The sequence below is a fragment of the Rhipicephalus microplus genome, chromosome 9 (genome assembly GCF_043290135.1).
Source record: "Rhipicephalus microplus isolate Deutch F79 chromosome 9, USDA_Rmic, whole genome shotgun sequence".
NCBI classification, from domain to species: domain Eukaryota; kingdom Metazoa; phylum Arthropoda; class Arachnida; order Ixodida; family Ixodidae; genus Rhipicephalus; species Rhipicephalus microplus.
The window spans coordinates 26,119,145-26,145,571 of record NC_134708.1 but is presented as its reverse complement, the minus strand read 5'-3'; the positions used below and the strand labels follow the sequence as shown (position 1 = coordinate 26,145,571).

Sequence of the window (26,427 nt, the reverse complement as noted above, 5' to 3'; positions counted from 1 at the left end):
GTGGAAGTGCTGAAAGCTCGTCGCATCGATGTCTGTCGTTTCTTGCGCAGACACCGTAAACAATAAAAAAAAAGCTTCATTTAGGGCATATGATGCCACAGTTGTGCTATATTGTCAATTTTATTCGTCCAAGTTGTGCATTCTCAAAGCCAGAAGCGCCGATAACACTTGTACGGGCTCGGTCGGTATGACTAATCTTTGGTGGAAATCATGGTGGTAGAACAGAAGGATGAAAACAAATTCGCTGGGGCTCGCCTCGACGCATGTCGGAAGTGAAAGTTTATGCATATTCGCAAGCACTTAGTTAACTTAAAAGTACGGCTCAAGCAATAGAGTGTGCGAGAATTTCCAGATTTGCGTTTCTAGCGTGGCGACATAAAGTGACCACTGTGATCTGCTCAGACATTGAAAGGGGCAATTGCGAACTGGAGCTCATTTATTTGTCGACAACTGCGCGCCGATTTAAAAAGTTTATTGTCACTGTTCACAGTGAGACCTCTAGTCTTCTAAACATCACAACAAAGAAAGACATCGCGGGTGTCAAACTTGTGTAAGTACGTGCGCGAAATGTAAAGATATTCACGGCCGCATATTCTACGCTCCACGAAAATTGAAGCGTTGTGGACACCACAGCAGTGAAAAATAAACGTGCTAGAATGCTTAATGAGCAGCGTTGGTTTCTTTTGACCGTAAACATATATCTTGGCGCATGCAAGAATGAAACACTACAAATAAGTGATTTCACATATTGTCATGTGCTTTTTCATCACGTCACCATCATCCATCAAGCATCCATCATGCCACCGTCATCCATCTTGCTCACTAAGCCTCCCACCAAACACGTTTCGCCTCGCCACCATCAGCCAACATTTTCCACCGTCACCACTATTGGCTCGCCACCACCACCACCACCATCTGCCATCATTTTTTAAACTTTCGTCGTCATCAGCCAGTATACTCACTACCATTTCCACCATATCCATTAATATTTCCACCATATCCGCTAATAGTTTCACCATATCCACAATTCTTTCCACCGTATCCACCAACGATTTCAGCATCCACAAACCCAGGTTTTTCAATAGGGATCATGACGTCATCTGTTTGCCACTCATGAGGGATCTGTATCAGGCTCTTAATATTTCACGCCCAGCTTGGCTGACGTGATTCTCTCTACTCAAGAAGGCAACGCACCACAGATGACCTTGATGCAGAGTGTCGAAATAGGAGGCGTCTGAGCACAACAGTGACGCAGCAAGTCCAAAACACTGAACAGTGTGGACAAATGCTTTCAGCTGCCTTTTGATCTCAGAGCTACCTTTTGAACTCCGAGAACGTGCTTGTTGTGTCAAGACAAACCTCTTTGGAATTCCATTTGAAGTAAAACGCAACGCTGACAATGCTCGGAATTGCTGAAAGACATCCTGGTTACCAACAAAATAGGTCAGACCTCGCAAAACGCTTCGCAAACTGTCGCTTGTTTTTGGTCATGTTGCTGTTCATGGTCGTGAGCGGAATCGCTGCCTCCTTGAAAACGTCCCCAAGTAAATTGCTTATTTTTGTCGCCTTTCATTTCGTTTCTCGGCGCAATTGGTCTCCACAGTACATTCTGATTTCGCAATCCGCGGTGGCTGCCGCAAGAGTCTCGTCTCACTTGAATTCGAAGCATTGGATGTCGACGGCGTTGGACTTGAGAGCAAACATTTTGGTCTCGTCGACCTGAAGGAAACAATAAACACGGTTTTAAAGGGGTAGCTCATAACATGTCCCTGCGTGGTCACCAAAAAAAATCACAGCATATCCACGGAATGAATGATGATGAGTGGGGCGAAGTGTTCGTCAATCCACTCGTTCGTCTGTCCGTGTGTCCATCCATCCATACATGCACCCGTTAGTGTGTTCGTTCATGCGTCCGCCCGTGCGTCCATTCGTCCGTCTGCTTGTCTGTTAGTCCGTCCGTCCATGCGTCCGTCCATTATTTATTGAACTCTTCAAGCACCGCCATCTCGCTTCTTTTTATGATATATTCATCATATACACATACCACAATCCAGCGGACAATTCACAGACTAAACGATAGTATGTATCACATTTCTGTTGTCAGCACTTTGTTAACACTAAGAACATGATAACGACGCCGCGCTAAGTTTTTCGTAACATGTTGATATGCGGATATGTGCCCGAGGGCGGGCATGTGCCACTGGTATGCGGGTATGTGCCACAGGTTACGCACTACGACAACAGGGGACGCACAAGCAACGTTATAAATAGCTTCGCCCCTAAAGAAAAAAGAATACTGGGCATCTGTTCTAGCGAAGTGATGATGGCCCGATGCAGACAAAAAAGGTTTCCGCCAATTCCACGTCATGAACACCATCGCACAGTGAACCTGCAAACACGTGACTGTGACCCTCTCAGTTCGATCTTCTTCATCATCATAGTCATCATCGTGCTGAGCATTATTGTCCTCGTTTTGGTACACGTGTTTATTCGCTTACTCACTCCCTGGCCCCTAAGTGCGGGACTTCTTCCACCACCGCCACTACCATGAACAGAGCTGCTCCTAGCGGCTGAGAATTACTACTAAATTTACTGCGTGTAGAATTAAAGCTACTACTACTACTAGTATTATTACTGCCACTTTTATAACTAGAACCACGGCTGCTACAACATCTCAATGACAACTATAGTACCGACATTAAAACCAGAACAACGGATGCTACATCAATTTTACTGTTATTACTACTTCCATTTCTACGAACACCTCAGCCACTAGTGTCCCAGTGGTGGTTGAAGTGTTCTTCACAAAATCATAAAACTTCACAAAAACCAAATAAAAACAGCGAAAACACGCAGAAAGGAGAAATCAGTACAAAATGTGAAGAATAAAAAGAAAAGACGACAATCACGAAAAGAATAAAAAGTGAAAAGAAAGAAATATACACAACCATGTAGAAACCTTCCTGAAAGACAGAAAAGGGAAAAATAGGAACATTGTGAAAAACTATGTGAAGACAGTGCAGAGCTGAGATAAAAACAGTATCATCGGACTGTGAAAAACATCAATATCACGAAAGCTAACATTATAGAGACTTTGTATTCTGAGAACAGTACAGTGTTGAGAGAAGTTGGCAGGTACGTGAAATGGTCGATTCTCTCTTGTTAACTTATGCGAAATCCAAAAACTTGCACAACTCAGAAGTATAGGGCAGGATAGCGTACTGTGCACTAGGTTGTCGGCATTGTAGTGATGGCAATGATAAAAGTCCGGCAGTGTTGAAACGAGATACAAGGTCATTTCTGGCTAAATGATGATTGTAAGTGCTTAGGAATAATAATAATAATAATAATAATAATAATAATAATAATAATAATAATAATAATAATAATAATAATAATAATAATAATAATAATAATAATAATAATAATAATAATAATAATAATAATAATAATAATAATAATAATTACAAGTCGCCCATGAATGGGATCTTGATTGAAGTGCTTCTTAAAAGCCACAAGTCCAATGATCCTGATATAAGCACATATGTACGGATGTGATTTCACAGCCATGTAACAGCACCGGCACGGCGACCGATACCCCCCGGATTTAATGCCCTTCATTTTGTTCCATTCAGCGCTTTCTCATCGAAATTCCACAAAGTCGATATGTTTCTTCGACTTCAGGGGAAACTCGGCAGCCCTCTTTTTACGTGGCTTCATTTCCCGCACTGTGCAAAGTGCTTTGACCACATTGCCCGAAAGCGTTTTCTGAACATCTGAATGCTGCACCGACCTGGAGAACCCATGTTGAAGGCATTTCCGTCTCGGAGCCTTTCGTGAGAGCGGGCAAACCTGCTGCCACCCGCAGCAATTTAAGCTGTCGAGACTCCCCAAATGTGCGGCTCTGCGAGAGCGAGTGACCCAAGCTCAAAGGGAGAAAAACCCTTCACTCGGAGTTTACCGTGAAAAAAAGCTGGTACGTCGCGGAAGTTCTGGGAGAGATCATTCGTACATAATGCATGACAGTGCAAGGGCAGAGAGAGTGCAGGCAGTGTCCTTTCCTTTCAGCTGACCGCAGAGCTCTCGTCTACTGACTGCAGCTGGGCTCTGTGGTAGAGAAGGCGGTGAACAAAAAGATAAAAAGAGAGCATGGTTTCTCCGTGGGCGTCATTTTCTCTTGAGCAATAATTCTGACTGACGCTCATTACTGCAGCTTACTTCCAAGAATGAAGAAACTTCATTTCCGGCGTAACAGTTGTGGGTCACGCGAAATCGGCGAAATGCAGCTTGAAGCTTTGTGGGAGTCGGAACGCAACGCGGCATGTACCCATACATTTCTGGGCCACGTAGGCATACATACTGAACAAAGAAATTTATTGCAGTATAGAAACAAAGGGCACAAAATACTTGTAAAGATGAGACATACCTACATCGCCTTCAGTAAATACGTAATTACTTGCATATCTACACACTTATATCCATCCGTCAGTGCGTCTACCCGTCCGTCCATCCATCTGTACGTTGAATCTAAGGAATGATTTTTTCTTAAATATGGATACACTATATGCCTCATCAAACGCTAAAAATGATGGTCTTCGCAGTCGGCGTCAACAAGAAAACATGAAAGAAAAAATCTTCATCTCAGGGCATTATGTTACGTCATCATGACGTCACTAATCACCGTTATTCGGGACGTCGATGTTGCGTCACATGGTGACATCATCGTATGATATTGTCGCCTTTTCAAAAGTAAATCAATCTCAAATGGCACTGCGTAGACTCGAGATGCACGAGGCTAGCAACGCCTTCAGTCCTGGTAGCAGGGAAACACTACGTGGAACACCGCAGTAGAACACCCTTGTAGGCACTGGAATACCCTTGTAAATGCAAATACTGAGCTTGTGGCTCACACCCGTCCTGGTAAACTTCCAAGAATGACACAGAAAAAAATATAAAAATAAACGGGTGGCTTTCGCATTTGATTTGTCTTAGGCGGTTGCATTGATGACTCTGATACTTTCTGGTGGTTTTAGATACCTGTGTTTTTCTTCTTTTTCGACGTTCGATTTCAATATCGGCAGTTTTTTTTTCTCAGGCCATTTTACGTCTTCTCCGAACACAATCTCATTTCTTTGTTCCTGCAGCGGAACAGACCGAATGACATGCATTTCGCGTGTTTTACAGCAACATATTTTTCGTTCCCGCTCACAACACTAATGTTCCCTTACTAAGTTGCAGAAAAGAAGAAGAAGAAAAAATGCGACTGCGATGCTGCATAGGAGGGGGGAGCATGAATGCATCCAAAGGGGGCGCAATTTCCAGGAATCACGATGGAAGTCTACGCGCACATCTCTCCTTTCAGCGAACGCTTGGCCTCCGGAGTTGAAGAAAACGGGCATTTTCCACGCTCGCTTCCAAATGACCGGCGACAACACAGTTCCTTACCGAACGCAGCGCCCTCTATCTTCGCCAGGAGTGAGAGCCTCCTACCACGCGCCACGACAAAGCGCAAATCATACGCTGTAACCTCCATTTCGGCTCCCTCTCCCCCACTCAGTTCCTTTGTGGTCTTCGCCGAGGTGATGACTCTGGGAAGATTGCAGCAGTGCCAGTTTGATTTGTCGTTTCTGTTTAGGGCGTAAACGTGTAGATGTTTCATAAAGGAGGTGTGAATGAAAAAAAAAAAAAGAGAAAGAGGGGTAATGAAAAGAAACGCCATTCCCTGCAGACGTGCGGAGCTGGATGCGCAAGTTGTGTGTGTAAAGGCACAGTTGAATGGGAAACGAAAAAAAACCAATCCTTGAAAGCAGCGTTATGATAGGCATTAAATATCGCTCACATATCGAATGCACAGTTTGGCAAAATATGTTATGAACTTCTTCCATACAAAAAAAAAGAAACAGAAAGAATCTTATTTCAGTTTGGGGATTTGAAGATCCGCCACCTCATTGGCTCGCAAGTATGTTAACAATGTTGGGGCTGACTAGATTATGTGCTGATGCTAATAAAGTAAAATAAATAAGACATAACTAAATTATATTGAAAAGCAACATTTGAAAAAAACAATCTGAATTTCACTTTCTGAACATTTACTTCAGCCAGTGGTAGTCCGCACTAACTGAATTAGAATTACAATACTTAGTACAAACACTCTATAAACCATGATTGTGACATGGGTACGCATATGTAACATGCCGAGGCTATGTAGGGACCTAAGGTATACTATAAAAATATGTCATTCATTCATTCATTCATTCATTTAACCGATACAGTGGTCTAGTGGTTTTAGTGCCTGACTGCCGACCCACCGGTTGCGAGATTGAATCGCAGTCACGGTATCTTAAATGGAGACGAAACTGCTCGAAGCACGTGTATGTAAATTTATGTGCACGTTAAAGAACCCCACGTGTTCTACATTACCAGGGCCTTCTACTACAGCATCTCACATAACGACATTGGTGTGTTGGGACGCGCAATTCCCGCAATTACCATTCTGTCACTCATTCATTCATCTTTTCTTTAGAACGCGCCGATGCGTAACTTTGGGCTTTAGTACTAATAAAACGCGCATTATAAGCAATTAAAATAATCTTGCAACACGTAGTGCACAAATGATTGCGATGTGCCCCCTACGGGTGCGTGAGACAACTCGATAGATATGTGGGGTTTACCGTCCCAAAACCACCACATGATTATGAGAGACACCGTGGTGGAGGGCTTCGGGAATTTAGACCACCTGGGGTTGTTTAACGTGCACTCAAATCTGAGCACACAGGCCTACAACATTTCCGCCTCCATCGTAAATGCAGCCGCCGCAGCCGGGATTCGATCCCGCGACCTGCGGGTGAGCAGCCGAGTACCTTAGCCACCAGACCACCGCGGCGAGGCATCGGAAGCAAACAAGTTTTTTTTTTTTTTTTAGGGGCGAAGCTTCCTATAGCGGCACCCGTTCGTTCCTAGTAGTCGTAGTAGTAGTCGTAGTGTGTAACCAGTCGTACATTTTGACCTCCAAGGTGGTGCCGGTGAGAGATTTTCTCTTTGCGTTGTTGAACAATAAAAATATTCTCAGCGTGCACGTTAACTAAAAGCCGAATTCTCCTGTCTCTCATTCCCCCTTAGCAGCCATTGGCATGTACATTGAGCACTATCTGACAAGAAAGGGTTGCTATGTTATACTCGCTGGGCATAACCTCCTTGGTTTTAGAAAGGTTTAGCGAGCGTTGGGCAGCAGTGCCAGTGCACTAGTATATACCATGAACTCGAGGTGGTTAAATGTGGGAAGTCCACACGAAGCGCAAGCCGTAAGAAAGTGTGCGTGTGCCACCTCTCGTTTAGTCCTTGGAATGTCCGCTGGATGACGGTGCATATGCGGAATATATGATGAAAAGATGCGAGATGGTGGTACTTGGAGTGTTGAATAGATGGACGAACGGACGCACAGACAGATGCATGAATGGACGCGCGGATGGCTGCACGGACGGATGGACGCATGGACGGATGCAGGAGCGGATGCATGGACAAACGCAGGGATGGACGCACAAATGGACGTGCGGACTCACGAACAGACGCACGCACGGACGGGCGAATGGACGCACGGAGGGTCACACAGACGGACGCATGGACGGACGGAAGCAAGAACGAATGAACGGACGGATGCTACGCCCCACTCTCCATCATTCACTCCGTGGATTTGCTGCCATTTTTTTTTTGTTATTTACAGGTTTACATCTATCTCGAATTTTCGCTCATGTACAACACGCATATTTTTTGCTCGCAACCAACGACGCTGACACCAATGCCGAAATTTCGAAAAACGAATGCATTATTGCTATCGCAATGATAAGCACTAGTAAAGTCAAACTTTCTTTTTGTGACCTCAGACGTGACCTTAAGAGGGAATGGTATAAAAAATTTAGTGCTTTTTTCGCCGTGTGTTCTTCGTGCGTTTCTGCTTGCCCTGAAATGTTCGCTGAGAAGCTCAACTAGAGCCTCACGGTATCTAACTATACGCCCTCGTTCCCCAGTGCCAAAGACATTGACGTCAACCGCACCATGAAAACGATTGCGAAATGTTTCCACGTTCAGGACGAATTTTCCATTCCACGTACGCGTTCACCGTTATCTGGGCGACAACGTGAAGTAACTGAGGCGAACATTTTCTATGCTTTCGTATGTCAAGCGTTTTTAAATTGTCTAATTTAAAATTAAAAAAAATAAGGGAGCAACAATATCATACGCAACCGTTTCCATCGCCTACTTTCAAAGTACCGATCATTCGATCATCGATATCTTACGGGAGAACGAAGAAAATTTTTGGAAAGAACGAAAACCTACGGAAAAGTACGGGCTGTCTAGTTTTGGTAGACGGAGAAAAATTGGCAGAACTTATCATGTACCGCCGACACAGGATGACACCCACGACTACGTCAAAAGAATTCGGCGTTTTTTAGTAGCCATGAAATATACATTCCTTTATTATCTGCATACTTCTTGCGGGTAACTGACTCCTTCAGGGTAACGAATGAATTTCCAGAGAAGGCAAGCGGGTGGTGGGGAGACAGAAAGTTAGGTGGGTAGATGAGATAATGAAGTTTGCGGGTATAAAGTGGTAAAGGAAGAGGCCTTTGTCCTGATGCTGATGCTGATGACCTCTGATGGATGGCGCTTACCCACAAAGGGGGAGGGGCCAAGAACCGGGCGGCAGGATACTTAAATAAACTAAATTGAAAATGAAGCCAATCTGAAAAAGTAGCTTAAAATAATACTACCAAAAAGCAAAAATGTTTGCTGAGCAAGCGGTCAAGCCATCTTTTGTTTTTGAAAGACATAACTACAAATTATAAAGTAAAGTCCTGCAGTGCACGTAGTCAGGCCGATGATGATGATGATGATGACAACGACTTCTTGTGCAAGAACTGTGTCGTAAGTCGCAAGCAAAGAAGGATGCTAAAGAAACTTTTTTTTTTAATTGGTTACCAGTTTATCCTTCTATCTGCCAACTTCGCGTTCAGCGACTGCGGCGCACAGTGGTTTTCTTTCTGCTTTTTTTCTAGTTGAAGTTGACAGAGGCGTCACTTTCTTTTAATGCCTGTCACTCTGCCATAACAGGACTGGTGTTTCAAAAGCAGCCGAGAATGACCATTTCCGGTAAAAGAACTGTACTAAAGCATAAAAAAAGATTAAGGCCGTTTTTCTCTAGTGGTTCTTAGTCCGAAGAAAGGAAGGAGTGGGCAGATCTTTTTTCTTGTTTTTTTTCTATTTTTATTCTTTTTATATCTTCTCTCTTGTTACGTATTTTTGTCTGTAATTATTTTGACTTGTTTATTTCACCCACAATATATTTGCTCTTTCTCACTCTTCCTATCTATCCCTTTAATTGCTTTCTTCAGCTTTGACTACATTTCTCGCTCCCATTCTTCTCTTGATATTTCACTTTACACACACACACACACACACACACACACACACACACACACACACACACACACACACACACATATATATATATATATATATATATATATATATATATATATATATATATATATATATATATATATATATATAACTTTTCTCAATTTTGTCTATTTTTGTCTTTATTTACCAACAGAAAAGGTGTTCTTGGTCGATGCTTTCATATCCGGGAGCCTCGTATATCGTAAATTATAGTGGGATTTGCCCACAAACAAAGGATAAATCTCACTATAGATATGTGCCACTGCAACTGCTCACCCCTCCCTCAACTCAACACTAAGCCAACTACTACGTCCACCACTCGTCCGACTTCAGTCACCCACTTCATGACACGTCATTTTACGCTCATCCTCATTCATTCAACTCTGCTGCACGCCGCCAGCTTCACTCTTTCACCAGTGTCCACCAAGCGGATCAGGCTGATTTTTTTCTCTGCCGTTTTGTTTCCACATTTTTTTATTTCTTTCTTCGTGATTTGATTCACTCCGCCGCCCTATAGCCAACTACCGCTGGAAGTTGGCTACGAGAGAAAGGTAGAGATAGAGACACGTTTATTTGCAGAAAGGCCGAGACGTAGGCCTGAACGATATCACACTGTTGCCCTGTCGACTACAGTTCGGCACAGCTGGCCTAACGTTGCTTGTCATTGCCCACCTGTTGGTTAACGCTACCGGCTATTCACCTTACTTTGACTCGTCTTCACTAATATTGGCCTTTCGCTGGCAGTTGCTGGCAAACCTCTGTGGTTGCTGGGGAGCACTGTTAGCTTATTTTTCCAACCACTGATATTAGGTTCGCTGATGTCGTTTACTGTTGGCTGTTGGTGAAAAATTAGCCCCTGTTGCCTACCTTGCGCTCAATTTCGGCTAGTTGTGGCTATCTGTATGTGGACATTGGCAACTTGTGGCAAATGTTAACCCCTGCTGACTGGGCAGTGTTGTCGCGTTTTGGCTATTGTCCGCTTCAGTTTAGCTAGTTTAGTCTGCTGTTGGCAGTTGTTGGAAATGGTGGCCATTGCCAACCACCACTGCCCTGGCAACGTGAGCCGTCGTTAGCCACTGTTTGCTAACACTGGCGAGGGCTAGCCACAACCGACTAGCATGGTCGGTTTTCGTATACGAGCGGCGACTGCCTCGCCCACACCTTATTTTTCCTTTGAATAAAATGGCTGCTATATGTTTCTCACTCCATTCGTCCTTCCGGCATAAAGTCATGGCAGGAAAAAAATACACAAAAGAATCAACAAGCGAAAGCAAAGGAAGGAAATGACGAATTCAAATCAACAGAACACGCTATCTACTTAAAGCAATAGGCGTCCAAAAGAGGAGCCTACGCTGCTCGTCTTCATGTTTGTAAACAACGCCTTTTGGTCACGCCTGGTCGGCCCTGGTAGGCGGCGGCTTATATTGAATTAAGATCGACCAATCTTACCCGCTAGCTGGCGCGATTTAGACCCCAAAGCTGCTGGAACGATGCGCTCCTCGAGAGAAAAACTGTTGCTGCTGGCTGCCATCATTGTGGTGCTGCGTGATCGTTCAGCTTACGTTCTGTGGAAAACAGAGGAAAAACGGACGGTCCTGGGTAATCTGTGGAATCGCCCGTTTCGAGTGGAACTCGTTTAGAGGTGACGTTCTTCTAATTTAAAGGGGTGCACTTCATGGGGGGTGCTTTTACATGAGATTTGACGTTGTGCGATTGTGCGGGCATTTTTTTTTGTATGTGTGGGTGTGTGTGGTCACTGGGGATTGAATTCAGCACTACGCCGTAATTGAGCTTGCCTTACAAACTCATCTATTCTAGCCTTCTATTTGAAGTAAGTCAACACAAGTTGCAAAAATGCTCATTTAAAAACAACAACACTTTTAACATCTAAATGAAATTTACAGCGAGAGCTCTGTCATTTCTAGTTGTGCGCAAGATGCTTTAAACGCCCTAGTGTGATTTTGTGTTTTTTACGTTAATGCGCAATTTCGGAGCATTGTTCACACACAGCGCAAACGGAACAGCAAATACACTAGACAAAAGAAGGACGTGATACGAGCGCATAAAATATTGACGAAAAGCGCGAAATTCCGAACTTTTGTAAGTTAAGCTATAAAAACAACACCGGTAATCAGTGTGGAATTGTTTCTCGACTGGAAATGCTTGCAATATAAACGGAAATGTGATTGTGTGTTTGTTCGAGTAAATACAGGTTTTAGGTGATCCAGCTAGTGGATTGAATTAGATTGAGTACAATGCTGTGATCAAGAGTAATTAGTGAGCATAAGGGTTCACTAAGAAACACTTGTCAATATTTAGCCAGTATGACTGATCGCCAACCACTATCAACCATTTCATTAACCATTTCAGTCACCTTTAGTCGGTCTTTTGAGCCAACATTTGTTGACAACATCAACTATTCAGCTGACACCATGATTAAAATAAGGTACACTAACGAGCGCTTACAGCGCACGAGAGTCTTGTGGTTATGAGGCTCAACTACGAACCCGCAAGTGACCAGATCGAATTCAGACCATGATGATTTTTTAGATGGAGGCTAAAGTGCTAGAGGGTAGTGTATTTCGATTTAAGTGTGCTTCAAAGAAACCCCATGCTTAATGTCTCATAATCACATCGTCGCTTTGGAACTAAAAGCCTCGTCAATTATAATCATGATATCCCCAGAAAGTGCTCCTTTACCCTTCTCCATACAATGAAAGATAATTAGACAAGATTTCAAGAGGGAGGGGGGTGCTTTTCTCGGTCATGTATAAAAAATCAAGACCGGTGGTGGAATAGCCGCTGAGAATAAAGAATGCAAAGCGGTACTTCCAATGAACTGCTCCATTGAATAGGCACACAGTTATTGTTTTCAATCGTCCTTATCGGGCGAATGAATACATTGAACGAAACAAGGAACATGGTATAGGAAATGAGGCCGCATACATGAAATCTGCCGTAGATGTGAGGAGGGCGTTTGCTCAGAATTTTGCCGGATGTGTTGTGCGTAAGTAAACGGGATAGGTGAGAGGAGGGAGAGAGAAGACGGGGTGACAAGAAGAATAAATAAAGTGGGACGTCTTTGCTACCCCCACGTGAATAGAAGAGCGATGGAGATGAAGAGGGAGAAAGAAAGTATGAATGAAGTGACCTCGTTGCCTTTGTTGCCGGTTAATATGTCCCTATATTGTCAGGGATCAAACACTGCCAGGCCGTACTAAAGTAGCAGGTGCAAGATACTGATTATATTGAAAAAAAGAGAAAGTAACAAAGAAAACCTTCTTTGCCGTAGAATGCACAGAAGTTAAACAGTCGTGGCTCCGCAGAACGTGTATGACTAGACTTTCGAAGCCTTCGGGACGCCTGCAGTGGCGTACGTCCACAAACAGCTTCGAAATTCGGAGGCCATGTTATGGTTGTCGAGTCATTCCAAACAACCGGGCCCATCGAGCGTGCGCATCACGAGACGAGGCGCCAAGCACTCGAGAAAACAGCGGCGTGGCGTTTGCTGCAAAACGCCTGGCTCTCAAATTGAATTGCACCGTTTGGTGGAGGCAATCTCCTAAGTGAAGGATATATAACGCCCGCCGTAGAAAGGAAGCGAGCGCATAGTTTGACAAGCAATTGGTAAAAAAAAACCGACAAAAACAGTTTTTTAGGGGGGGGGGGGATGTTCGGCCGACATCTAAGGATGACTTTCTGCTCACCGCAAATTGCCAGAAGTCACATTTTTCACGAGTTGTTTAATAGACACGAGTGTTTTAAAAAAATAGTGAAGGAAAAAGAAGATGCAAGACAAGAAGAAGAAGAAGAAGAAAAGAAGAAGAATGTTATGTTGCTCGTCTTGAAGAATCGTCTGGGACACAATTTCACGCATAGATCACGCCGACACTGTCAGCAATACGCGATTCCATAAAAAAACTACACTGCTCGGTTTCACTGCACGTAACTCTTATAAACTGGAAAAGCCTTCCTGGATCAGTAACCATGAGTACCGACCCTGTTTGTTTTCGTCCGCAATTTTGAAGCGCACTGGGACTCCAACCGAATAAAATTTTTCATCAGCCGAACTCATTCGAACCCTAACTCGTCGAATTAATACTCACTAAGACTCGGGCTGACGTCTCCACCTGTGCCTGAGTGAGTTGAGCTATGGGCGTGGTTGCCGACGGATGGCTTGTACAGACGCAGGCAGATTAGTCTGCGGCTATACATCAACTAGAGAGTGCGTGGCTACCGCTGGCTCTACTTCTGGTGATGGCTGCATCGAGCTTTAAGCCGGTGACTTCCTGGGCAGTTATTTTGTCTTTCTGCACCTTTTGTTTAGACCTAATCTGTTAAAGTCGGTATGATTGCGATCACGATACATCTGTAATGCACCACCAGGTACAAAATTCTCCGGTTAAATGAAAAGTTATCACTAAACTGCGTATTTATTTTGCTGATATAGGTGACTGAAGTGTGTTAGCATGACATATGATTGGCCTAACTTACGTAGCCAGTCATAATCGTGTGCCAGCAATGCAGTTGCCTTTGCGTAGACACATATTGCTGCCAGAGTGTACCTTGTTATGTTTACGCTATAGCTGTCATAAAGAGATGGTAACGTCAGCAGAAACCTATTGTGGACGTTCCAGGATGACAATAAATGCACGACAATCTCCAAGAATAATAATAAAAAATTACAGTAAAGCAAACAGGTGCCTAGTAGTTTCCAGTAATAAAGACATTGTTTATAGAGAATTGAGACGGAAAAGTCAGGGTAAAACTGTTCACCGAAAGACGCCTCGATTCGTTAGAAACGTTAACATGACAAGAGCTGGATCCAAAGCGCAGGCGATATCACTTCCTGGTTACTTTGTTTTTTTTTAGCATATTGCCTGCAGCGATGTGACATCCCTTTTTTTTCCGCTTATGAAAGGAGAGGATCAGTGATGATGGTAAAGCTTATGCTGTCTTTCCCTTTTCCTAAACAAAGAAAGACCATCCCGAAAACTGACCAAAGGTTGGTTGGTTGGCTATAGTTGCAGTTCGTCAAATACGTTACACCATTGTACGTCAACACAATAACAAGGGCTCAAAACACTGCCCTTGAGTTTACTTTTATCTAAAAATACTATACCTGCAAGAGTGTTTGGGTGTAGTGTGTGGGTTGTGAACATGGGGGTTCAGATAAACAATTAAGCGTAGGTTGTCTGCCGATACAAACAAAAATCATATTCGAATGATCATCTCAGTAGGATAAAGATAAATAAGTACATGATGTGATGATTAGGGCAGAAATCAACAACATAAATTCAATTAACAACTATTGAAGATAGCAATATGAAATTTACAGGTAGATACGTTCGAAGAACAAACCCATAATGAGCTGTTTAAAACCTCAGAGCCTGATGTTCCTTGTATTATGTTGTTTCTTTTACACAAGAACATGGAGATAATTACGTAATGTTTTGGTTAGAATGTTAGTGGGGCTTTATCGGAGGGCGACTCGCGTGTAAATCATCGCCTAGATGTCTTATTGAGCCAAGTAATACGCCTTGGAGGACCAATATAATTAACGTCGGTTGCCTACCTCAGACGCACAACAATTCGCCTGGCTGGTTAACACAGCGGATGACACGGGCAATGTTGTTTTGCGATGTAATAACTCAAAGTAAAAACAAAGTCGGAAAATCAAAGCAAGAGGGCATCTGGTGCGCTGCGATAAGACCAGACACCTACCTTTACAAAGCGTACATTGTTAATGAAACACTCAGCATAGAAGAAAGTGCAGAAGTAGTGATGGTAGAAGTGGCAACAAGAGACAGGGAGAGAGAGAAAAGCATCGCGGTAATTAGATTATTCCAGACACTATTCTTTTCATGGCCTCTTTCATTTTTTAGGCTTCACCGTTGCCTAACTGTGCTGATCTTGCTTTTATTTTCTCATGTAACCTTTTCTTGAGTTTAATTTTTGGCAATAGGTGTATCACTTCGCGACTACGAGACACAAAGCGCTGGATGCATACGTTCCTATCTACCTTATTAGCCATACGCCCGTGGCCGATCACGTCCGTATAATTACGATGCACTTGTGAGACATCGAGCTACATCGCGTGATTCGCCTACGCGTTTAACGTCACCGCTGCTTTGCAAGAAACAAACATCTCACCATGCTCGGACACTTTACGCTACGCTTCACGCGCTAAAACTGCCAAGTCATGTGCGTCGGCCACTCGGCTCATCGTTGCCAACGGACGCGATCACCTCCCCCCATCCTCTATTTACACTTGTAGTGTTAAATATTTAAAGGGCTCAGCACGCTCAAACAACGCAATTTTCGCGGGATGAAGAACCGAGGTGTTGTTTCTGAGCGCGGTACGATGCGCGTAAGCGTGGCTCTGCCTGTGTGGGCATGCGGGAGTGGGAGGTTTTCTAGTGCCTTAACGTTGTTAGTTTCACCGGAGGTGGTAGGTACTTCGACGGTGTAGCGTGGTCGGCTGGACGAAGAGTGCGAACCCATTGGGAAAGCAATCACGTGTGCATGGTGGGAAGAAGAGTGGGTTAAAGAAAGGTCAAAGAAATGAATAAACACTAACGGAACAGAAAACGACACAGTATATTTCTGGCAAGAATTGCGTGACATATCCTTTTATCGGCAACAACATTTTAAAAGTTCAGGAAGCCTCGTAGTGGTTGCCTAGCATAAAGGAAGTGTGTTGCTGGGAGGCCCCCTTTTTATTGTCTTCAGCCTTTTCTTTCTTCCTTAATTTTTTGCCTTTCTCTTGTCCAATTTTTGTCTTTTTAATTCTCTGTTTTTATTTTGTTGATTCATGCTCTCCCTCCTTTCTCGCTATTTCTCGATCTTGTGCGTTTTTAAACATTTTTTATTCGTTGTTTTGCCCCAGTTACCCCAAGCAACAAAGACCCCAAGTGATACGAAAACATGCAACAGAATACGACAGCCCGAGTTCCTTGAGTGGTCCACGCCTATTATATTCACGAAGGCACTTGAAGAACAGAAAAAACTGCTCCTTGGTTTGAGCACGCGCTCACTATGCTACACATGGCTGTTGTACACCTGCTTTTTCACACCAAGCCATGACATCATACGACAGCCCAGACCTTTACAGTGCTCCACGTCTAACAAATTTTCGACATAATCTTGACAAAAATTCTCTCGCAAAATGTATGTGCGAGTTTGTTTAACTATCTAAATGTTTCGGAATTCTTTCTTTCAGCGATTCATCTTCTTCTAGCTAAATTTATTATTTATGAATAAACAATCTTTTAAACTGGGGCTGTTTATGGCCAAATGAAACTAAAATTTGTCTTCCTAACGTGCGTAAAGAACTTGGGCATATCATATTATCCACAACTGGTTCACTAAAAACGGCAAAGGAAATACAGTGGCGGTAAAAACCGGTTAATATTTCTGGACCAACATAACCAGTAATTGACAAAGAGTCTGATGAATCACTGGAATCAACGCAGTAATGAGCACCGTTGCAGCTTCGCTGGTTAGACATCTGTATGAATTGCTTGGACAGTAAATTCACATCAGACAATCATTTAGCGTATGCACTATCATTAATTATATCTCTGCTTGGAACGTCAATTGGTAGCAATATGTTGGAATGTATTGCTCTCACCCAATCAAACGTGCGTCACCCTCGCTTGACCAAATTTCTGTTCAATTGCGCTCCTGTAAAGCGTGCTTTGCCTTTAGCTTTAGTGTGTACAGCAAAGGAAACCTGTGCCTAATCAAGCACAATGTTCTTGTTTCTTTTTTTTTGTTTTTCTTGTACTCATCCTTGTCACTTTTATAAGTACTATGTGTCTGTTTAATCAATAAACATAAGAAAATCTTAAGTGTTACCATAGTGGTAGTTGAGTAACCATAGTGGCAACGGGCTCACCAAAAATAATCACTTTGGCCAGTAACCAAGCGAGAACGTTTTTTGAGGATGAGAGAGGGTCGCACCATTCAATATATACGTTCATGTGAGAGTGTGCGCACTTGTACATCATCATCATCATCGTCATCATCATCAGCATCATCATTATTATTATAATCATCATCATCATCATCATCATCGTCGTCGTCGTCGTCGTCGTTGTCATCGTCGTCGTCATCTTGACGGCGCCCACTTCAGGGTGAATGCCTCTCCCATGTGCATGTATATATGCGAATGTGCAATTGTAGAATTTCGCAAGGGTTCAAACTCACCAGCACACTCCCGCCCCGTTCCTGGTTACGCCCTGAACGACACAATTATTGGAAAGTGCGCAGCTTAGAAAGATGGTTGCTTTGGTGCGCACCGTGATTTAATCCTACCGTGGATGGAAAGGACGAATGTTTCCACTGCAAAGTTTGGAGATCTGCACCTGTCGATTGTACATGATTAGAAAATAGCGTGAAAAAGGCACAGCACACAGAAAAAAGGAAAGCACACAGGGCTGACCCTCAACATTTTTTTGTTACTGTGAGAACAAATGCACCGCCTATATATACACAAAATAACTATTCTCGTAATACCGCGTCGAAAGACATAGTGCAGATAGGCCACCAACAGCACAACAAAGAAAGATTACGATAGCAGCTTACGGAGATACTCCAGTTCTTTGGGCAATAATGGGATCGACCATTGGCGCACAACTGTGCAATCTGATACGCTGCAACAATTTCGCGTGTTAAGCGATTTTTCTGTTTACTCACCCCACAATCTTTCTTAAAAACAGGTAAGCATGTGCATTACTTACAGGACATGGCTAGCCAATTATTCTGTCTGTTTCTTTTCATAGCTTTCATGCTTCTTTATCCTATCGTTAGCACAACAAACCATCTCACCTGCATAAAATCTGCCGTATATAAGAGGCTTCTGGTACACAACATTGAACCCTGCCCCAACCACAGGACAAAACTAAATGTAATCCATGAATAATTACTACAATTAAAGCCTTCATATTTGATAATTTTGAGACAGGAATAAGTTAACGAAATCTCAATTTGACTGATGTAGATAGATGTTTTTGAAGTTATACGAGGCTGATCAAAATGCGACAACTTTGCCGTTTTGGAGCTTTTGTCTCATGTGAAAAAGGCAATCCAAGTCAAGCAAAGGGCGAGAAAACAGACAAACAAACATGCCAGATGAAATGGTGAATTATGTGAACAACGTAAATGTTCTTCAATAATAAAGACATATTTATACTACACGGATGTCAAAACATGTTCTCTAGGTCATCCGTTTACTACGTGGCGGGTGTCAAGACCACGCGTTCTATCTCAAATAGAATGCACGCGAATCGGGACCAGCTGCTCCATTTTCAAATTTTACGCTCTCAGAATGTATTGATGACAATTTTGGTTGGCCACGTGGAGCACGGCAGTTACGTCTGATGCTCCGTACTGAAAGGTGCATGAGTTCTCGTGAACTCGCACAATTGATAATGTGATTGAAATGAATGTTAACTAAGTTTTAGATGTGAAGCAGCTTTTTGACTAGCCTGTGTAACGCTGTCCCTCCGTCCGCACCACTACCCCCACCACAGGTGCTGGAGCAGTGCCAAGTAGCTCACACCCTCCTAGCAGTGCGCGGTGACGTCTCTCTCCCTCGCCTGCCACTCGCTCGCCATGTGTCAGCTCTCTCTCGCTTCACACTCTCCACCTCTTGAAACACTCAAGTCCACTTCTCACGTGGGCATCATCTCACCAGCGCCACCTTTCTCCATTTCTTAGAAGTAGCCGCTAGATGGCGGGTGCGCGCGCTGCGTGCGCAGTGTGCGGGAGTGTGCTGGTATTAAAAAGCAATGGGACCGAGTACCTGAGGGAACACAAAATATACGTGACGACTAAAGGTAACAGGAATGCAGCAGTAATGAAAAATAGGGCACTGTGGAATTACAATAGGTATCATGTTGTGAGAGGAATATGGAAAGGGGTCATGGTTCCTGGGCTGACGTTCGGCAATGCGGTCTTGTGCATGAGATCAGAAGTTCAAGCAAGATTAGAAGTTGAGCAACGTGGAATAGGTAGGCTTGCTTTAGGAGCTCACGGGAATACACCAAATCAGGGAGTACAAGGTGATATGGGATGGACATCATTTGAGGGCAGGAAAGCTTGCAGCAAGATAAAATTTGAGAAGCGATTGAGAGAAATGAAGGAGGAGCGTTGGGCTAGGAAGATTTTCAGCTACTTGTCCATGAAGAATGTCGATACAAAATGGAGGAAGCGAACCAGGAAGTTGACTGGTAAATACTTAGAAAACAGCAGGTGGCCAAACCAAAAAGAACTATCGGTTAAGAAGAAAGTGAAGGAAACGGAGACTGACATGTGGAAAATGGGCATGATTAAGAAGTCCGCACTAGAGATCTATCGAACTTTTAAGCAGGAAATTGCCAAGGAAAAAATCAATGATAATACTCGGGGTAGTTCTCTACTGTTTGAGGCAAGGACGGGAGTACTGCGAACCAAGACATATCGGGCCAAATACGAAGGGGTAGACACAGTATGCAGTGCGTGTGAAGAGGAAGAAAAAACTGCCGAACACTTGATAATGTTCTGTAAAGGGCTTCACCCTATAGTTCAGGATGATGGCGCAGAGTTTTTCAAAGCACTGGGGTTTAGGGACCGGGAGGGCAAAATAGACTTTAAGCAAGTAGACTTAACTAGAAGGAGGTTATTTGATTGGTGGCTAAAGTCAAGGCACGAGTGAAAATTAAGCTCTTCACTGCAAAGTACGAATCCTCAAACTCACTTTTTAAGGAAAAAAATAAATATAGTTTTGGGTTCATTAAGTATTACGGCTTGGTGGCGCTAGCCACCGCCCGATCTAAAGGGTACAGCCATATCCATCCATCCATCCATCCATCCATCCATCCATCCATCCATCCATCCATCCATCCATCCATCCATCCATCCATCCATCCATCCATCCATCCAATCCAATCCAATCCAATCCAATTCAATCCAATCCAATCCAATCCAATCCATCCAATCCATCCATCCATCCATCCATCCATCCATCCATCCATCCATCCATCCATCCATCCATCCATCCATCTGTAGCGCCATCATCACCATCATCATTTCTTAATCACCGCGCCGCGCCTCTCGCGCAGCTGATGCTAGCTCGAGCTGCGCGAGGATTAGAACGAGCTCACACGCCTGGCGTGGCGGACGCTGGTAGCCGACGTGGCTCCGCTTCAGGCCTGGAATAAAGTGGCGAGATTGGCACGGCCCCATTGGCCGCCTTCGACGTCATCTCACGTCTCTCTTCTCTCGCCGCTACACGTCCGTCCGTCCGTCCGTCCGTCCGTCCATCCATCCATCCATCCATCCATCCATCCATCCATCCATCCATCCATCCATCCATCCATCCATCCATCCATCCATCCTTCCATCCATCCATCCATCCATCCATCCATCCATCCATCCATCCATCCATCCATCCATCCATCCATCCATCCATCCATCCATCCATCCATCCATCCATCCATCCATCCAGCGCCTCGAAAATATCGCGGCGCCGACTATGTGGACAGTGCGCCGCTGCTTGCCGCGCCACGCCGACGGGCGGGACGCCGTCACTGGGAGCCTTCATTCGCGCGTCTCCGTGTTGTAGGGTGGCGACAACTTCGATCACGGTTGCTTACAACTGACAAAAAAGGCCGCCATACTTCACAGGCCACCATGTTGGTTCTCAGTGGTCGCCCATTTACAATGACGGCAGTGTGAGCTTCAACAAGAAGAGGTGGTTTTGTTTATATAAGAAGTTCTGACGTCTGAAGGGTTGTTTTCTGAAGTTCGCCGCCGTTTTATAGAACAAAGAAAAAAAACGTATTCGTGATACGAGTGTGTGTAAAATACCGTTAAAACAGTTCGTTTCTCTCACCTGGGAAACCCACCGCATTGACGGAGTGAGTATATTTTGGGTGCCTATATTTGCGAGGGGGAGAACCTCAACGTCACTGGGAACCAACTTCAATGTCTGTGCGGCATTCCTGAAGCAAATTCACCTATGACTGCAGACACCTCAAAGGCCTTCTAGTGCAAAACTCGAGACCATGCTGCAATATATGACGGTGCCCATAACAACAGGAAAGGCAGATCAAAAACGTGGTAGCTCACGATGTTCCCTGTGACCGCATAACTCCGCTAGCCTGTTTCTCATTCCGTAAATATTGCTTTTGTCTATAATATGACTTCCTACCGCAAGTTTACTGCCTGTGAACGAATATGTGTAATGACCTAATTAAAAAATTGGCAGATCCCACGTGCCTGCGAATAGACATTACACGAAGCATGTGGAGGGATGGTGACCTTGTTGCAATTTTCTTATTGAGTGACACGTCATGAAATGACGTTAAATATATATACAAATGTTGCACGCACAAACATATGTTGAAGAGTTGCAGATGTTTATAAAACCAGTTGTTTGCACTTGCGCAACGATGACGACTGAAACATGAGTATTCGCAACATTAGAAGCTGATATGAAGCGCTGATGATCGCGAGGATGCTAGCCCGGAGCACTGCTAGATAAATCAACCTCAGCGCATGGCAACTAACCACAATTGACGTTACCCCGACATGACGGCTGTATCAAAGTTTATACAATTGGGTAGGTAACACTACAAACACTATTGACGTTTCACGAAGATTAGCGTCTATTTGTAAAGTCGTTCAGAGACCTGTAGCTCTACGTGTGGCCATGAAGCATTTTACCGCAATGCTTAGGTTCGATTCCAGCTAGGACCCTGACATTTACTCTTTGCATTCGTCGGGTAGACCCCACCGACGTGGGGTGTTTCTTAACGATCGCGCGTTAAATTTTCCCATGTGTGTTCTCGTCATTCCAGGGTACATACTAAATGTCAATCACCTGTGGCACATACCCCCATACCAGCGGCAAATACCCCTCCATGGGTATGTGCCACTGTCTGGCGGGAAGTGTTTGACGACATATGCGACGGGATTGTGACATTAATCATGTCTTGACCAGCGCGTCGTATTTGTCAAACCACCTCACTCTCTCATGCTAATTTTGGTTCACGCCAAATTAAGAGAGTGATCACGAGAGCACCAAAAAGTGGCTAGATAGATAGATAGATAGATAGATAGATAGATAGATAGATAGATAGATAGATAGATATAGATAGATAGATAGATAGATAGATAGATAGATAGATAGATAGATAGATAGATAGATAGATAGATAGATAGATGGATGGATGGATAGATAGATGCGCTCAAAGTCACCGAAGTTCTCTAAGAAATGCTTCGCATTCCAAACCGTACAAGCTGTAAGCATTGCTAGAAAATAGCCGGGCGCTCAATCATTTTACACCAACCCTCCTCCTCCCCTCCCACAGGCCTGTATGTTAGGCTAGAATAAAAGCAAACGGTATACACAATAGACAAAGCACGTTTTTCCAGGTCAGATTTTATTGCGAACAGCATCTAAACAACATCTAAACAGCATCTGCCCTTAATTTCTTCAAACCATCCTGCTTTCTTTGCTGAAAGGTTGTGTCCTCGCAGTGGGCCTACACTGAAGCAATAGGGTGAAAAGTCATACACGGCGCCGACCACATATACACATATACAGAGTCCATACACATTTTCTCCACAAGCACTAAATAAAAACGGAGTTCATGATTTCAAATCATCTCCGTGGCTGCTTATGAAAGAAAAGGATGACAAAAATAACGACGCTGCACCAATCTCCCATCGAGCATGTTTTAGTTATGGGCCAACGACCAACTTGTTTAGTGCTTATGTACTGCGCCATTCAGGACCGACAAACAGACAGAAGGATGGATGGACACGAACAGTAAATCTGTCGCGCTTTGTATTATTAAAGCGAAATCCCTTTTGCCATAATTGAGCGAGTTTCAGTGTGATTCCGCGTGTCATTGAAGAGAAGAACGAATAGCCCATGACAAGCCGCACAAAATTTATATCTGTTGCAACTGTGCAAGACTACAAGAGTCTACAGAGAACGCGTTTGTCGGCTCGTCCGTCTTGGTCTGCCTCTTCAAATGCCCTCTTCCTCAGCGACCGAGGTGAAAGTGCAGGAACGCGAACATCTGCCAGCAAAGGAAGGCGTGTAACGCGAGCGTCTGCTGGTGGTTTACGGGCTTGGCTTTTCCTGCGAGGAATGCGGTGACGGCTGCCGTGAACGCATGCAGGACCACACATTCGACTAGTCAAATCGTTTGATTGGGGAACTGCGCTTCGACGTCGAGGAATAAACAGGCATACTCAAGTTAACCAGCTTTCGCTCGCATAACCCGGCGTAGCCGAATGAAGCCTCATCCATTTTCTTACTGTGCAAGTTGTATTTACTTCGCTTCAACTGCTTTCAGTCACATGACTGAGTCAGTTTTTTAACAAAATATGCGGGAGTATACTCAATCCAATACGAGGGGTACTCACCTCACAAACACGGAAAGAAGTAGTCGACTCAGAGAAATCTCGCTTCACTTGTGTAATTCAGCGTTACCGTCGGTTAGAGCAAGTCGGGAAGCTGAACAGTCTCCAGATGGTTTTGCATTGCGGCACGCAGTACCCTGGCATTATCCCTCCAAAGTTCTTGCAGTTGCGCTTAGCACTAGGATGGTGTTGTAGCGGAAGCTAGGTCTAAGGTGAAGTCAAACGCAGCTCATACCGCAGTTTGCACAGCCGCTCCAACATGCAGCTGGTGTACAGTGCGGCGGAGCGGGAACCCCTGGCCGCGAGAACCAACATGGCGTTTGTTGCCAAGAAAACCGGGACTGGCAACGTTGTGTGTTAGCGGGCGGCGGCAAGTGGTGGGTCAAAGGCTGACACTACCCTAAAACACGGAGACGCGCGCACATGAAGGCTCCCTAGGTGTCAAAACGTGCGCGTGCGCGTACCTTTCCCAGCTTCCGCCGACGCTGTGAGGGTTAGCGAAGCCGATCGCGACCAGAAATGGCGACGTCAACACCGACAAGGTGCCAACCAGGAAAGTCGAACGCAAGTGTCAGCAGTGAAAGACAAGTGACACCGACGAGGTGCGAGTCAAGAACACCAATCGCGTTTGAGAATACAGACGGCGCGCGGGTAACACCGACGAGACGCGAGCCAAGGGAGTCGAGCGCAAGCGTCTTCAATGCGTCCCGCTTTCCGTGTCTTTGCATTTCAAACAAACGGTCACTCGAGTAAACGGTACACCGAGTTTCGCTTCAAAGCGTTCTTTGAGCACCCGAGTCGACGCCCGTTTTAACCGGGTCAACGCCGTGCGCACCGCTGCTCCCTATGCTTCGCATATCATCAGGGTTACCTTCGGGGAGATGGAACATAGTTTTTTTTTCTATGGGACAACAAAAAATTTACAGCATGAACGAATATGATTTTGAGAAAATGACAGAGGGTTTACCGTGTATTTCAGCGAAAAAAAAAGTTTTAGCGCTTCATTGACACTAACGTTTCCTTTTTTTTTTGAAACTTGCGTGGGGCGCTGGTGCAAATGGCAACCAACTGCCCCGCTGTCAAAAATTACGCACTCGAAATCTCTTGATGTCGATTCCGCACACCACGCTAAGCGTGGCGCGCGGCATTTACGCCGAGTGCCCTTTTGTCCGATCCTCACATGAAGATTGTGCCTCATAGGAAGCGAGCTCCAATGTAGTACCAGTGGAAAGCTTCATTTCAGTTACAGTAAAGCTATTCTGGCAAGATAATCTTCACTTACAATTTAAAAGACAGCAATTTAAAACTACTACCAAGAGAACTGTTAATTAAACAATATAGAGACCATTTTATTCTAAGGACGGAGCTAAATTAGCTATTATGTTCAAACAGGTCTTCATTCGTCTTTCATGTTTCAACACCAGTCAGGTTCTATTCCTTGCTTCCCACCGAGTTTACACCCATGGTGCTAAAAGTTCCTCGGCTGGAACACTTCACGCAGATCAAAGTAACGGAATGGAATGTTTACTTAAATGGATGTTTGCCCAAATTGAAGTGAATGACATAAGCGTGAAGAATGCGACCAGTTCGTCCCACCTTTTAAGTACCGGAGAGTGGTGTCATCGCGAAAAAAAAAAACTTTATCGTCCCAAATATCTTGACTTAGAAATTGCCATAGAAAGTGTACAGTTAGTCCCGAAGGAAGTGTCAAAAGAGCATGACATAGTAAGAGTAATAGGGGCGTTCTTCAAGACGAAAGCCTCGGTTATTTCAACAAACTGGATAACTGACCGTCGGCGGTAACACGGGCGATGCAAAAAAAATCATCATCACAGTATGACGTCCGAATGTCGCCCCAGGTCAGAGAGTTGGCAAAGCCGTCAGGACGTCACTCTGACAATGCATAAAGTAGCGTCACATGATGATGTACTCACACATGATGACCTAAGGTGGGCCAGTCATGGAGGAAGCGTCCAATCAGGCGATGTACGAAAAGCTTGCAATGCCTGTAATTCTGGAGGCACAGCGAAACTGCGTGTGTACTGATCTTCCAAAATGTTGCATAGCGCTAACATACCTTGCCGAGGAAGGGAAAACAGGACGAGGGTTAACTTTCAAACATTAAGAACTTGTCCTGTTGTTTCTTTCACGTCCGTGTGAGTTGGCGCCGCTATGCCACGTATTGAAGCACATGACCAGCTATGGCCGAGAAAGCCACGTTGCCAATCTGCGTTGTTCCTTTCCCCCCCTCCTCCGCAATGCCACCAGAGAAGGTGGAGGTGGTTCAATACCTCACCTAAAAGACAAAACAGATCACTATTGGCGTCGAGCCGTCATAGCTCGTCTCGTGAGTTTTGTACGTGTGGTGGACTGTTGGTTGTACTAGAGTTTAAAGGAGCACTATGTTGATTTCGAACTTCACGAGTGGACAAACGAATGTAAGTCATTCAAGGTTTATAGCATGCTGAAACCTTTACCCGAGAAACTCTACTGTCTTTTCTCTTTATCACTTCAGCATGGTTTGTGATCGTACCTACTCGCCAAGTACCA

At 44.3% G+C, this 26,427-nt stretch overlaps 1 protein-coding gene and 1 non-coding gene across 2 annotated transcripts in view; one reads left to right on the top strand and one right to left on the bottom strand.

The window, feature by feature from the left end:
• mfr (ferlin family C2 domain-containing myoferlin misfire) overlaps nt 1-26,427 on the top strand; it is a 340,374-nt gene that overhangs the window by 75,442 nt on the left and 238,505 nt on the right. The window lies entirely within an intron of this gene.
• Nucleotides 24,919-25,045, bottom strand: LOC119165965 (U11 spliceosomal RNA). The gene has a single exon (XR_005109102.2). It is a non-coding gene; the product is annotated as a U11 spliceosomal RNA (small nuclear RNA).